We start from the raw sequence: 15,319 nt of genomic DNA, 5'->3' as shown, positions 1-15,319 counted from the left end.
ACAAGGCTGGTCCATCTCTTCCTGTCTGTTAGAGATGCTGGATGGCTGTGAATTGGTCCAAGTCTCCCCATTTGTTATGAATAGCCCCTACATCCTGGCGCATACACTCGCTTTCAGCCACTCACTGGGTCTTAATCAAGGTTGGCATGGGGAACATAACAGGTGAGCTCCACTAATGATGCCGATTACAAAGGGCCTTGCAGTGAAAAGATGGGCTTGAGGCACAACCAATGGCTGGACACTCATTCTGATGGGGGTTTTGACCTTTTGAATACCAGACGTGTTTGGTTTGGCTCTTATCTTCAGACCGTTATTTTTTTTTTTAGCTTTTTCTTTTCTGAGAGCCATGTGGTTCTGATGTACTGGCCCATGGCTTGAGAGCTAGGGAAGCAGATTTTAAGCAAGGGGAATTTAGCTGGAGTTAATGACTAGGAGATAACATTTAAAAGACATCATAATAAGTTAATTTTGATTTCTTTTTGTATTGCCAAAATGAATGGCAGTATGAAAGTTAATTCCAAACAGAAATACCACTAAGTGAAATGTTGCTGGTACAATCTCCAGAAAAGAAAAGAAAAGAATCACCATTGTGTCCTCAACTAAGGCACTTAAAGTCAATATGAAATTGCATTTTGTCCCCTATTTACAGTACTTCTCAAGTGTGACGTTTTTCTAGGTAAATACTTTGTTTAAATTGATCACAATTGACAGTAAAGACATTTATAATGTAACCAAAAAATAAACGTTGTCAAATAAATGTTCTTCTGTTTGCTTTCTGTTCATCATAGAATCTTGAAAAAAATGGTTACCACAAAAATAAAAAAGGCAGCACAACTTTTTTCAACATTAATAAAAATAAATGTTTCTTGAGTACTAAATCAGCATATGTCTGAAGGTTCATGTGACACTAAACACTGGAGAAATGATGCTTAAAATTCGTCTTTGCATCACAGGAATACACCACATTTAAATTAACATTTCACAACACACACACACACACACATATTATATATATATATATATATATATACATATGTGTGTGTGTATATATATATATATATATATATATATATATATAAATATTTTTTTTTTTAAGATACATTGTTTAGCAAAAGGGACCATTTTCAAATACTTAAAATAAATTATTTATACTTTAAAAAACTTAAACGTTTGAATGTGAGTGTATTTATTTATTTATAATGTGCACTTTTTTATTGTATATTATATACTTTTTTCTGGGCTATTGGGTAATGTTAGTAGACATGAACTGCAAACTCAGGGCCATTCTGTTAAAGGGTTACACCACCCCAAAATGAAAATGTTGTCATTAATCAATGACCCCCATGTCGTTCCAAACCCGTAAACACTTTATTTGTGTTCGGAACACAATTGAAGATATTTTAGATGAAAACCGGGAGGCTTGTGACTGTCCCATTGACTGCCAAGTAAATAGCACTGTCAAGGCCCAGAAAAGTAGAAACGCATCGTCAGAATAGTCCATCTGCCATCAGTGGATCAATCTGAATTTTATGAAGCGACGAGAATACTTTTTGTACACAAAAAGTAAATGAACGAAGCGTTTACGGGTTTGGAACGACATGGGGGTAAGTGATTAATGACAAAATTTTAATTTTGGGGTGGAGTAACCCTTTAAGAAATGCCTACTTTTCAAGATTCAATCATTTGAAGATTCAATCATCACGACTTTGGAAATAAAATTAAATAAATAAACAAACAAACAAACAAACAATCATTCAAACAAACCATCAAACAAATAAATAAATAAATACTTACATATATACGTACATACATACAAGATGGGAGGACACGTTATACTTCAATGCTTTTGCAAAACCTTGAGTGTTTTCCTACAGAAGTATTGTATTCCCTGAAGAAACTTTGCATTTTCTTGCAAAAACATATAATATAATATAATAAAAAACAACAAAAATAGCTTTTTCTCCCACCACATATTATTCTCATCACAAAGGTTTTGCAACAGAATGCAAACATTTTACAAGCAAGTGCAAAGGTTCTCAAGGGACCTCAAAAGTACTGTATATTTTAGCATATAAATGGTTCTTTATGCATAAAAATATGCAGCTTCCTTTACACGTTTTGAAAATGGGTTTGTTAATTTAACCATTAACTAAAATATTGTTAAAACATGCACTGATGAATTGTGCACAATACATTGAGTATTAACATGAATAGGGTTAACTGCTGATTTCATGTTGACTTTAACCCTAGAATTCTCCAGAATGGTGTCTTCTACTTTAAAAAAACAGCTTCTGGAAAAAAATCAGCGAGTCTAACTATTCAAATTTGGTTCTCATGAAGACATAGACATAAAAATGCATGGCAGCCCGGGCTAAATGCTCATCTGTGCCTTGTGGTGATACCATGTTGCTGTATCACTATCTGTCAGAGTGGTAATCCAGCCCTTTAGTCGGCTCAGAGTCCTTATAATCATTCAGCTCTAGCACCCGTAACCAGTCACTCCAAACGGCTTTGCGGTTTTGATAGAGATTAGTTTCCTGCGCCTTAATGACCCCTCAAATTAGTACCCAGAATTAGACTAATTAGAAGTGTGTGCTTTCCTTTAATTAAGAGCTGAAATGCATCGTTGACTTCAGTGAGTTTTTGAAAGTTCATCTGGGGCTCGCAGAGCAAGGCTCTCGGCAACTCTCCAGAAACCGACATCACCCCGGATTTCTAAATGACATTATTCACAGTTGACTTGGCTATGCTCACGGTGAAATCACTATGGCGTCAGTGCCAGGTCTCCCCTCGCCCCCCTGCCAGCGCCCCCTTGTGCACCAGGCCCCTTTCAAGCACGCAATTTCAAAACCCTTCGTCCCCCCGCATTCCAGTGAGATTTGAAATTGCATGAATGTTGGCCTTCAGAGTAAAGTGTTTGGGCACCCTTGGTTTTAAACCAATCTAATCCTTGTAATCACGGATTGTGCTCAATCCTCCATGCTCTCACCGAAAAAAAACAAAAATTGAGGTTGGAGGGGTTGAACAGTATCCCTGCCGGCGTCGAGCCACGACCCGAATAACAGCCAATATAGAGCCTTATTTCTCTATACTTTAAGAGATATGTGCCAGCAAAGCGAAAGTGACAGATAGTGTTTTGTTGCCGGCTGGGAGATACGTGTGTCCCCTATATGAAATGACAAGTGCATTTTCCGAAGAGAAAGACTATAATGTTTTTCTATTTAGCAGTTGACAGTTTGCCTTCGTCATAACATGAGCTTAAGGGCTTTGGAACAAGCGTGATTATTTTAGGCCCCCGGCGTCTCTCGCTCAACAAATTGAAATCTTTTATGGGGAAGGCACCGTTAAGGCCCCGCAGTGGGGGAGCCACCTAAATCAGCATGCAAAGTGAATCTGCTAAATTCACTTCCATTGACCTCCATCTTTGCACTGAGCGCAACAGCAATAAAAATAAAAAAATGTGCCTCTTTTCTAGCAGTGTCCCAAGAGTCTATCACATTTTTTCCTGGGATGGAGTTTCATGAATTTGCAAAGCGGTGGAGCATTATGCCCATTAAGCTGGACTGTGGTCATGTATTTGCTGCTCTTGGAATCAAAATGGCAGCTGACACAGAGAGAATATTATACTTTTTGCACAAACATTGAAGGCCTCTAGAATCCAAACCACCTGGTGCCCTGGCCCAATATAGAGACTCAATTGGCCCCCTTTCTGTATGTGTTAGCATCTGAAGAGTGCATTGGATAAGTGATTTCAGTTTGGAGTTTTGGTCATTAGATAGTATTTTCTTACAGAGGAATACTTCTAAATTTACTTTAAAATGAAGACATCGGTTTACAATGATTTTTTTATAGTTTAGCTCATATAAATAAATTACTTATTATTCAAACTCATTACATCAATGTGTTGAGTAAGTGGCATACCTAAACAATTGTTAGACCAGCAACGGCCTATTTCTTAAAAAAAATAATCTGTTAGGCTCACATAGTTTTAATGCAAAGTTAAAATTGCATGTTAAATGAACATTAAATGTTGAATATTAAATTAAATCGTAAATGTTAAATAAACATCATAAAGAACAAATGTCATGAACCATTGAGAAACAGTAACGTGAACATTCATGATGAAAAAAAAAAAAGTTTAACAAAATATACAATAAAATACAGCCCTCAACCAGAAATAACAAGGCAAGTCACTACATATGGCAACATCAACAAGAACAGTGAGCAACAACAGAACTGCAATTATTTGTACAGCTGGTGATTTTCAGCATTATTTACTTGATCAAAAAATAAAATACCAAATGATAATCTCTTTGGAAGCTGTAGTTTACATAATTATTGTATATTTAACTGTATGCATGACTAACGGTACTATCTCTAGATGTTGATGTTGAAGCTCTCAGCTGCTGCAGTTTTATGCATTTGCATACAAATTGTCTGGCCTCAACTGACCTCTGGGGAGACCAATACTCTCAACATCTGCATTTTATGCAAAATACATTTTAAAAAGTTTTTATGGTGTGCACCAAAAGCCCATAAACCATAAGAAGTTTCAGTACCGTATTTATGTAAAGTTAGCCAGTAATTTACTGATTACAAATGCTAAATCTATGATGATGACATGCACATGCTAATAGATTAGGATTAAGAGATTTCAAATGTGAACTTTGCATTCTAGGTAAAACCATTGCTGGACGCTGATAACCTTCTGAGTTTGGACAGCCGTTTTGCTGTTGTCTTCATATAGCCATTAAAGATAATCACGCTTTTAGAGTATGGGCTGGATTGTTGTGTTCTGCCAGACTCCATCAAGTGGAATAGACAACAGTGCATGGAGATGCACCAGTAAACTACTTCAGACAGATTGCCACTTCACAACGCTGTGCACACACTCTATTCCAGGGGCTGAAGGTTTAATCCTTTTAAGCTTTGAGAAAGTACCAAATAAAACGAGTAAAACTGATGGCACTCTCATTGCCGGGTGTTGGTATTTGCCCATCACAGCTACTGTGTGAGGGCTACTGTGTGTCAGTCATAAAGGCAAAATGAAATAAAGAGGGAGTTTTGAAAAGATTGAGAAAAGTATATGTTTTGTTTGTGGTCTCATGGACTTCAACTCAACTGTGCTTCAGTTCATATATCTTTTGTATTCAGGTATTTATAGATTTTTTTCACACTTAACTTACAGCAATAAACGTAGAAAATGACATTGATTAAGTTAACCCCCCACCTAACAACAGTTATTCTAAGTGCACTAATTGTAGAATTATTGTATGTGTGTGTGTGTGTGTGTGTGTGTGTGTATATCATAATTAGTGTACTTAAAATGGATGTTGTTAGAAAAAGAAAAATCAACTTAATGCCATTTTTTACATTTATTGCTGTAATTTAAGTGTGAAAAAATATAAATACCCGGATATATATATATATATATATGAATATAAAATCTATCTATCTATCTAGACACGTGGGGGAAAAGTTCAATTTTTCAGGAAAAGCTACAATGTTTTCCAAACAGTTAAGCTACTGTCATGCTGCTGACAAATGTAGTTAAGCTAATCGCATCACTTCTTTTAGTTACTTCACAACATTGTAAATGACATCATGCTATTTATTTGTAGTCTATCTGGAGTTCACTCTAGCATTGTGAATAATTTCTTTTCCATCTGTCTGCACAACTTCATGTCAGTAGGAACAGTCTAAATACAGTCAGAGGAACTAGAGGGATTTACTTTTCAAACACAATGCCCTACATAACATATCACCAAGGGACATCATTGATTGTTGAAGTCTTACTTTTATTTGAGTTATTTGAAAAAAAAAATCTTTGTTCTTTAATTCCCTTTTAGTACTAGTCTTCTGTCTTTAATGTCAAAGGCCAACTCAATCTATCTGTGGGTCCAGCCGTCTTATTCCTGGGTGGTTTTCCATCTTTGAAGAGTTTGAGAGAAGCTGTCAGGGAGGTCTCTTGCCATTAAGTCATCTGTCATGTCCAGACAGAAGCTTGCTCGTCACTTGTCATTTGTATCTCTTCACTTTTCTACAGAGACTTTATCTCTGTCATACATGCCAGAATTGATTTTGTCCACAAGGCTGTTTGGAGTCAGCTGTTCATGTGTTGTGCGGTTCCTATTTCAAGTGCCTGCACTGATCTTTGTTGGAGCATCTTGAGATGTGTCCGAGCATGTGTCCCGCTGTGTGTCTGCCCTCGTGCACGCATGTGATCAGTCAACAGGATAAAAACAAGCCACCAACCACAAATATTGTTTCTTTTTTTCCGTATTCTAATCAATCTCTTGCTATACACACTTCACGCCTCCAATTAAGATGCGAGTTGTCATTCCAGGTTAGATTCATTGTGAATATGTGTCTCTGCTTTACATAAATCAAATCAGAAATGAACTCATTACATTCTCAGACTCACAGTTTATGTTGCCACCAACTCTGAGGTGCTCTTGCAAGATGTATTTATGTAAGTGAAAATTAAAATCTCTGTCATTCCAAGTAAACAAAAATCAGTTTTTCAGTTTGTCAAACAGTTTGACTTAAAACTAATCAGCTAAACATGGAGTACCACATTCTAACTCATTTTGCTCTCTGTTACTTTCTGTTTTTATTTATTTATTTATTTATTTATTTTTGTTAACAAATCAAGTGCATTTGTTCTCAGCTGGATAAAAATGTTGTCTGTATGTATACATTTGTAATTAATTTTTACATAGAATTTATTTCAAATAAATGTTTTTCATATGAACATTTTATGGTTTGCACAAAACAATAAAAAAAACTAAATTTTTCAACAATCAACAGACATGTTTCTTGCATAGGCCTGTTAAATCTGCATATTTGAATGCTTTCTGAAGGATTAAATGTGATGATGCTGAAAATTCAGCTTTGCCATTACAAAAATATATAACATTTAACAATGTATTGAAATAGAAAACTGTTATTTTAATAGCAATTATGTTTTACGGTATTACTGTTTCACTGTATTTTCTAAATAAATGGAGCCTTAAAATAATTAATGATAAGAATCTTGCCAACCCCAAAAAGTGCCGTTCAAATGTTTTGGGTTGGTAAGATACACTTTACACTTTTGAAACAGTTTTATTCAGTCACCAGACAATGGCCATTGAAAAAAAAAAAAATTATAATAATAATAAAAAAAAAAACATTGGTCTAAAGAGTAGATTCATTAAATGCTATTTGCAGAGACTGCATGTTTGATGTACATTTGGCACCTTATTCTAGCCCAAACAGAGCTCTTGACAGGTTGGGCTCCACTCCAAGTGTGAAATTGGTTGATTGGAAGAAATGGCCCACTCTTCTGCCATCAGCCCTGGTGGCCTCTTCTGGGCTGTTCAGCAAATGAGGCCTCCCCCACTGACTATAATGCACAACAAGTGCCTTTTCCACAGCCGTGCCTTTCAACGAGATAAAATTCAAACTTCTTGGAGTACCTCTGTGTTATTAATAATAGTATCATTATCTTTTTTGAAGGTCTCAGTCCAGTTTCTTCCTAACCTTTGTGTAATAATTTAAGAGAATGTAAGTGGTAGGCTTTTTTTTTTCTTTCGAAATCACTTAAAATAATTACTCAAAATTTGCTGGCAGTGTAGCCTACTTCACCTATGATATGTTGTGTCCTATGCCATTTTTAGCAAAGAGGTAGGAGATAATATTGCTTTTATGGAGGGTTCATTCTGCCTACAGTAATATGTGTGGGAGAGAGAGAGGGAGAGGGAGAGACTCCAAAACCTGAGCTGCCTAACTAGTCAGTATTTTAAAGCACAGTGTAGGTGAATTTTGGAGAAATGGCTGTTCTAAAATGTAACATTATGTCTTCTCAGACACCTTGTTTTGGATAAACTATTGGGCCACTCACAAAGCATGTATTTTTGTACTCACTACACTTTTTTTCTATAGAATACATGTAAACATGCACTAGATGGTCGTATTTGACTGTTGCACTCCTGTCTTCTGCAGCATCTTGTGTGTGACACACCGTTCTAAAACTGCAGCGTATGCATCTTATTTTCCCATTCCACTGCTGTTCACACAAAATGTGTTTTGTGTTGAAAAAATGTGTTCTTTGTAAATTACCCCAAGACATCACAGTTGCGGCAATCCCAGAATGCTCAGGGGAAAAAACAATCCAAGATGGTGAGAGAAATGTTCCATATATTTTATTCAACACTGAAAAGTATGGATACAGTCTATTTAAAGTGTATTTCACCAATATTTGTGCAGTTTAGTGTATTGTGTTGTTAGCTTAGTAAGAATCTAAAGCTTAACTCTCCCAAGTGGAGTGGTGTATGTGTGGTGTCTGATGTTGCTGCCTATGTAGATCGTTCCAAATTATGCTCCAAGAAAGAAGAACATCTTAAGGTGTGGTCACATTTCGGGGGTAAAATGTCACACAGAGATAACTTTCAAACCAAGTAGCTTTCTGTAAGGCATTGATGTGAATTTGTGTAACCATCTTGAACCCATTTTGAAATGTGGAATATGAGATTCTTACAGAATTCACCTGAGATAAATGTGACCACTGCTTTGGTTAGCTGGTCTCCCATCCTGTCAGACTGTTCTGTATTGATGATTGTATACTTTTCAGCTTGTCAGACACCTAACTAACCAGCTAAACACCATCTTGTCAACTTGGAGTACAGCCATACTGTCTTAACCCAATTTAGAATAGCAAATCATCTTATTGAAGTTAATTTAGGCTCCTTTTTTTCAATAGTTAACAGTCAGTGGCATTTTCAGTAACACTGTAGATGGTAACACTTTAGAATACTCTTCCATCGTTATTGATTAACTGCACAGGAACAAATGACTAATGCACAATTATCATTCTAGTAACTATTATCTAACAATAAACTCTGATTAACGATTTAGTAAGTAATCAGTTGAAACTGGAAGTTCACTATTAGATAGTCAATAACTACTTTTTTTCATATATCCTGGAGAACTAGAAGAGCTACTGTATACAGGTTCATAATTAATGTGAATTATGCATAATGTATAATTAATTCAAAAGTGAAGATCACAGTAACCCACTAACCCTAATGATTTAAGTGTTACCAAATCTGGTCAAATCTGGCTAAATTAACTACTAACCAGGACCTCACAAAAACCATAAAAGTTTACAATGATTTCAGTAATTACTAGGGAGTTAACAAGTCAAGTCACCTTTATTTATATAGCGCTTTTAACAATAGAGATTGTGTCAAAGTACTTAACAGTATCAAATTGGAGTATAGAGTGTGAGTAATGCGTAATGATAAGATTAAACACTCAATTTTCAGTTAAAGGCTTTTCATTCAGAGATGTCATTTTCTGTGATCAAGTTATCATGATCTTCACTTTAGAATACTGATCCAAATAATTAGTAATTCCTTCTGAAGAATTTGGTAATACTTGAGTCATTACTAGTGACCTTCACTTTAGAATTAATTACACCTTATGCATTATTCATATTAATTATGAACCTCCAGTTCTTAGCAGTTTTTGGGGAGGTATGAAAAAAAAGTAGTTATAGTACTGATTAGCTAATAGTTGTCACAGATTCACCAGCCACACCAGCCACAACAGCCACCTAAACCCGTTCAAAATCACCAGATTACTGATTATGGACACCTGATTCCACTTACCATGCACTATATCAATCTACTCACCTCAGTCCCTCATCGGCTGGTCTCAAGGTTGCATATCTTAGTTGATGGATGAAACCATCAGGAAAGCCAGAGAATGAAGCTATTAAAAGAGTCAGTTAAAATGCTCTAGTGTGTAGGATTAGGATTTACATTTCTAATCCCAAATGTAATTTTCTAATAATTTAGAAAATTTAGAAGGCTTGAGCTATTGACAGCAGACTATGAAGTTATAGAGATATTAAGCATGTGAACTACCTGAGTCTGCGTTTCTCAACAGTGTTAGGCAGCAGCATTTCTTCAAATAATGAAACTAAGTTCATCTTCAAGAACAACGCCATTATAACAACGCTTGTGAGAAATGTTTTGCAGCTTTAAGTTGCTAAACTATTTTACTGATAAAAAAATAGTCTGAGCAGCGCTCGCATGTGTGTCCATACTGTATGTTTATGCATTTTGTATGGGAGAGAGAGTGGGAGAAAGAGAGTATGCTTTCCACACATGAAAAAACATGGTAATAATTTGTCGTTTTTATCTTGCTGTTTACTATATTTATTTTCTTGGTCAGTGTTGTGGGTTTTGGTTCTTTTGCTGTTGTAAGGTGTAAAAACCATTGAAATAACTGAAATTGTTTGGCGAAGTGATATGGACATGTAATGCAGTCAAGACTTGCCTGGGAACTACCTTAACTGTGCATTTCCCTGAAAATAATGGCACACATTAGAACCTTCGAATAGTTAGCCAATAGTGTTGCATTCGTCAATGAAAATTGACTAAATATCGTCGTCGAAGAACCTTTATCACGTGACGAAAACAAGACGCAGCGTAAATGCTGGTCATGTGACGATGACTATAATGAAATATATAATGCAATATTGTTGACGAATAAAACGAGACTAAATGTGGTTTACAAAATAAAAACTATGCTACAATGTCTCTTCATTTTCATTGACCAAAACGAGATGAAACGAAATGTTATAACGTCATTTCGTCTTGTTTAGTCGCGTTATTATTATTATTTTGCAGTATTTCTGTTTCCTGTGTCACTTCTGGGGCTACGTCAGGTTGCACTGTGCAGACGCAGGCGACATCACTTCCTCAAGCCCCACTCGTGCCATTATTTAGAAGACGACAACAAACATGTTAACATGTTTGATTGGTAAAATAAACGTTGTAAATTCAAATCAGAGCATCTTCCTTGTCTGGCATGGATGTATTCTTAAGTCTATAAGGTAACTAATATAATAAGATAACCTTGTTTGAAATGGGTTTGGCTAAAATAAATTTTGGTTTCGTCTATACTACTAGCGCAGTGGTGGGCCGTCAGGGGAAGCAGGCCCTATAAAAAATTTAATTGTGTGAAAAAAATTTAGTTTTTGTTGATTATTTAGGTATCATTTTCCTTTGTGTAGTTTAGTTGAGGTTGAACTGGAATATCCTACATAAAATAAGTCAGAGGCCAGCACTACAGATAGTGCTACCCTTTTGTTGAAAGACGTCACATCTGATTTGTTACAAGCACTAGTGACAGAATCATCGGCCAATCAAATTTTGACGTTCAATGACAGCCCACCCTCTGGGTCCAGCTACTTGCCCAGTGCTACCCCCAGCGTTAGACCGCCCCTTTAATCAGGGATTTCCAAGTAGGGCTCGCTGCATCCTGCGGTGGATATCCAACTCCGCCCACATCCAAGTGTGACATCATATTGGTAGGTTTAGGGTTGGAGATGGTGTGGGTTTAGGGATCAGGGCGTGGAGATGGGTAGGTTTAGGGGTGGAGATGGGGTAGGTTTAGGGATCAGGGCATGGAGATGGGTAGGTTTAGGGGTGGAGATGGGGTGGGTTTAGGGAAGATCTACACCCAAGGTGAATTCATTAACAAAGGCCAGCAAAGGTTTTATGCGCCATTTCAAAGATTGCAACTATGAGTGGCTAACAGCTAGCATCGAGCACAAGTTATTTTGTTGGTTTAAATCCGAATAAAGGGGCATGGGATGACAGACCCATGGACTTTATTTACAAGTGACAGTTGAGTGCTTTATCATTTGATGAGTATTGTATCATGCACATTGTTAAGGAGGTGTATGTGGTGTGTTGATAATACTGTGGTGTGGTGTGTGGATGTCCAGTGTTTGTACAGTTTTGCTGTTTTGGGTCATTTAAGTGTTCCCACACTTTTCTTTTTTTTATAATCACCACACACACTGTATTTATGGGGCATGTGGACTGCTTACATGTTGTACAGAACACATCCACTAGACCTCTCTAAGTCATTATAATTCCCCTTTCTTCCTCAAGGGCTTATTTTTTAGCAGTGCATATTCATCTGTTCTGACAGCTGTCGGAGTGGTTGTGTATTTACTCAGCCTTGTCCACAGCAATCTCCTGTTATAGCTGCACGGGAGAGAATTTTCATGGAAATGAGCCAGTTTAATTGGTCCCTGCGTTATTTGCATAACAAACCTAATAATAATGAATGGGGACTGATCGTCAACAGGGTCTTAAATTTCATCATATTAATAAGCAGGTTGCAAATTGCTATTATTACAGTACATTTGTTTGGCCAGAACATTTCATTACAGCAGAAGGGCTGAGATTTCAGGTCATTTGCCCATCAGAACAAGGTTGGGCCCCTGTCATTGTCATTTACCAATTATATGTTGGCAGTTGGCTGGGGTGCACGCAGCAATGTGACGGAAACTGAACTCTGATATCTGTCATAAGCAATAATGTGGAGATGAGGCAGGTCATCTGAAAGGACAGTTAAGTATGATTATAAAACAAAATCATCAGTTTCCTGTATTTATTCATGTGTGGCTGGGTTTAAAAGGAGCTGACAAAGACAGACATGTCAGCAAACAGATGCAATGCTCTTGTTTGTTGTTGTTTTTTTCCTCAGAACTATACAGTTTATATTGGAAGCGCTGTGGGATATTCCTTTTATACTGTTCATTTGAAACTGTATCTTTTAATAAATTAATATGCTTGTACAATACGTTTTTATCTCTGTGTAATATGTTTTCATGTCTGTTTCAAAAATATCTCAAGCTTATATCGTCTTCTAAGAAACTGAATACATAATTTTTAAGAATTATATTCATAAAATGTATATATATATATATATATATATTACACTTAAATATGTATTGCGTTCCTTATTTGTTATAACATTGCTATTTGTCGTGGGAAGTCGTGGCCTAATGGTTAGAGAGTCGGACTTGTAATCCAAAGGTTGCGGGTTGCGGGTAATACACTTAATTTTGGTAGAGAATATGAATATGCTACTGCACAGTCAGAATGAGTGTGCGTAGTTTCAGATTGTCCAGCCAGTGTTTCTCATTGTGAATGCAGCTGACAGTTTGCTAATGACTGCTGGTGCTGAGGATGAATGCCAGTGTGGCATTATGGGATGCATCCTGTTTGCGGTCAAACAGAACTTCCAAGTCATTTGTAGCGGATGGCAACATCACTTTAGCATCTGACTGCAAATCCTGAAAGATTGAAGAGCAGAATCCGGGTGTCTGGCCATTTGTCTAGAATGTTAAAGAAAGAAAACTACATGTGAGGACACCGATTTTTCTTCATTTTACTGTTATGTGAGTCACATTTTGACAAAAAAGCCATTTAGGAATGATCTTCGTTCCAGTGTATTCGCAGTGTCACACATTCAGCTTGTGGTTTGAGCACTGTGAATTGTGTTCATCAATTAGTTCTGTATGGCAGATGCCGTCATTCTGCTGGAATCTTCATGGTGGGAAACATGGTTGTGGTGACGTGCTCAAATCTTAACCTTTAATTCATCCGTATTTTTCCCCCGGAGCCAGGAAAGCCATTAGAGATGTTATCCGAAATTACAGGCTTATTAAAAAGGCCACACAATTCCTCGCCTTTTGTGATTGTGAAATTGGCATAAATTGACGTTGGCAGTCTCACTGCGAGTAGCGGAGGAGATCAGTGAATAAACTCATTTAACGGCCAAATCAAGCTTTTCAATTTCCAATTGAAAGGATGTATTCTGCATCTAGCCAGATATTTGACAAATCTGCATCTCTGATTTTAGCTTTTTAGATAATAATCATCTGTAGATAGCAGATGAGTCTATCAGCCTTGCCACTGAATAAATTGTGTATTGATATCAGGCCAAATCACATCCTATCATATATTTCACGGCTCTCAGAAGATGTTCATCATTGTAAAATTCATTAGAAATGTGTCTACACCCTCAAATCTAGATCTCGAAGTATTAATCAAGTCTTAAAGGTGTGGTCAGACTCAAAATGCTATCTATGTGATCATTACTAGTGCCTGCTAGCTGGTTTTTCAAAGCCTTCCAACTTCAATCCCTTGAAAAATCATCTGGCCACGGCGCGCCATGCTGATCTGCACCAACTTAAAATCTATTAACATAACTTTCGGTCTGATTACACAAAGCAAATGAAGACCCAGTGAGTGGTAAATTGATAGTTTAGAAAAAAAGATTATGCAAAAATGAAAAATATGTGGGGGGAAAGAAATCAAAACACTTCAAAAACCCCTCTTGCAGCAGCCCTACTCATCTACATGAGAGACATGCGGTCGGCCGCTTTCTCCGCACGCTCGCGAAATCACCTGCTGTGAGATGTGAATAATGTCTCCAGCTCGCCACCCCCACCGAGGGCCCGGCCCCCATGCTTCATTACGTTTATGAAGATATGTATCTGAGAGCCGTGTAGGAATATGAGGCTGAGCTAGAGGGGCTTTAGTGGAGAGGTGATACATTTCAATAAATCCATAAAGTGGGAAGTGAGTGAAGTGCACCTCCAATTTCCTTCCCTGCTAAGTTTCTTGTGTATTTTAGTTCTCTCTCGCTCCGTTTGGAATAAAAAAAAAAAGCTCTTTCATCTGACGCCGTTTGTTGGGAGCTTGAATAAAGAGCAGAAGACATGCAGTAACACTGACATTTAGCCATATTTGGAGCTTGGGAAGCTGAAATGTTATCTCCGTCAAACAGCATACCCTGATCTCACTGTTCTCTGGAAACATTGGCGGTGCTCTTTTTGACTGCTTCCAACCTAGTCTGTTTTCAGCCACTTTTAAACGTCTGTTCTCGGCACAGGAACGCCCTCTCGATGCGCAACTTGCACTGACTCCGGCGCTAATACCCTGATGCCTCAACCCATGTCATGGCACCTGTTTCTTTCAAATTCGTTCTGATCTTCACTTTGTTCTGCTCGAAGCTCTCGTTTGGCAGCACGCTATGGCACCTTTCTAGTCAGCTCTTGTTTCCAGCCACTTGACATTTACGCTAAATGCTGGCGTGCCACGGTGCATCAAAAACAAGTTTGAAAGGCGAGCCATTAAAGCCAGAAACTCCTGCCTTGGGCTGTTCCATTTTATTAGCCTCTCTGTTGTGATTGAAGGGGGGCGAATGCAGCTCTCCTGCAGAAAAGTCACGGTTTTACATATATCTCCGTGACTCAGTTGCTCTAAACCAAGGCATCCTCGCATCTTCACCTTGGCAGGCTGGTATGATTATTATGAGATGAAAAAACAGTCTCATGCTGTCTATATCCATATAACCACAATTGAAAAAGACTAAGCCTTTTCACCTGGGGCTAGGAGTGAACTGAAACCGATCTTTTCCCCGCCACTGTCTGCAGAGATTAGTATTGATTTGCCCCCTTTTA

Source organism: Barbus barbus, assembly GCF_936440315.1.
Source record: "Barbus barbus genome assembly, chromosome: 37".
Classification (NCBI taxonomy): domain Eukaryota; kingdom Metazoa; phylum Chordata; class Actinopteri; order Cypriniformes; family Cyprinidae; genus Barbus; species Barbus barbus.
Note: the sequence above shows the minus strand (reverse complement) of the source record.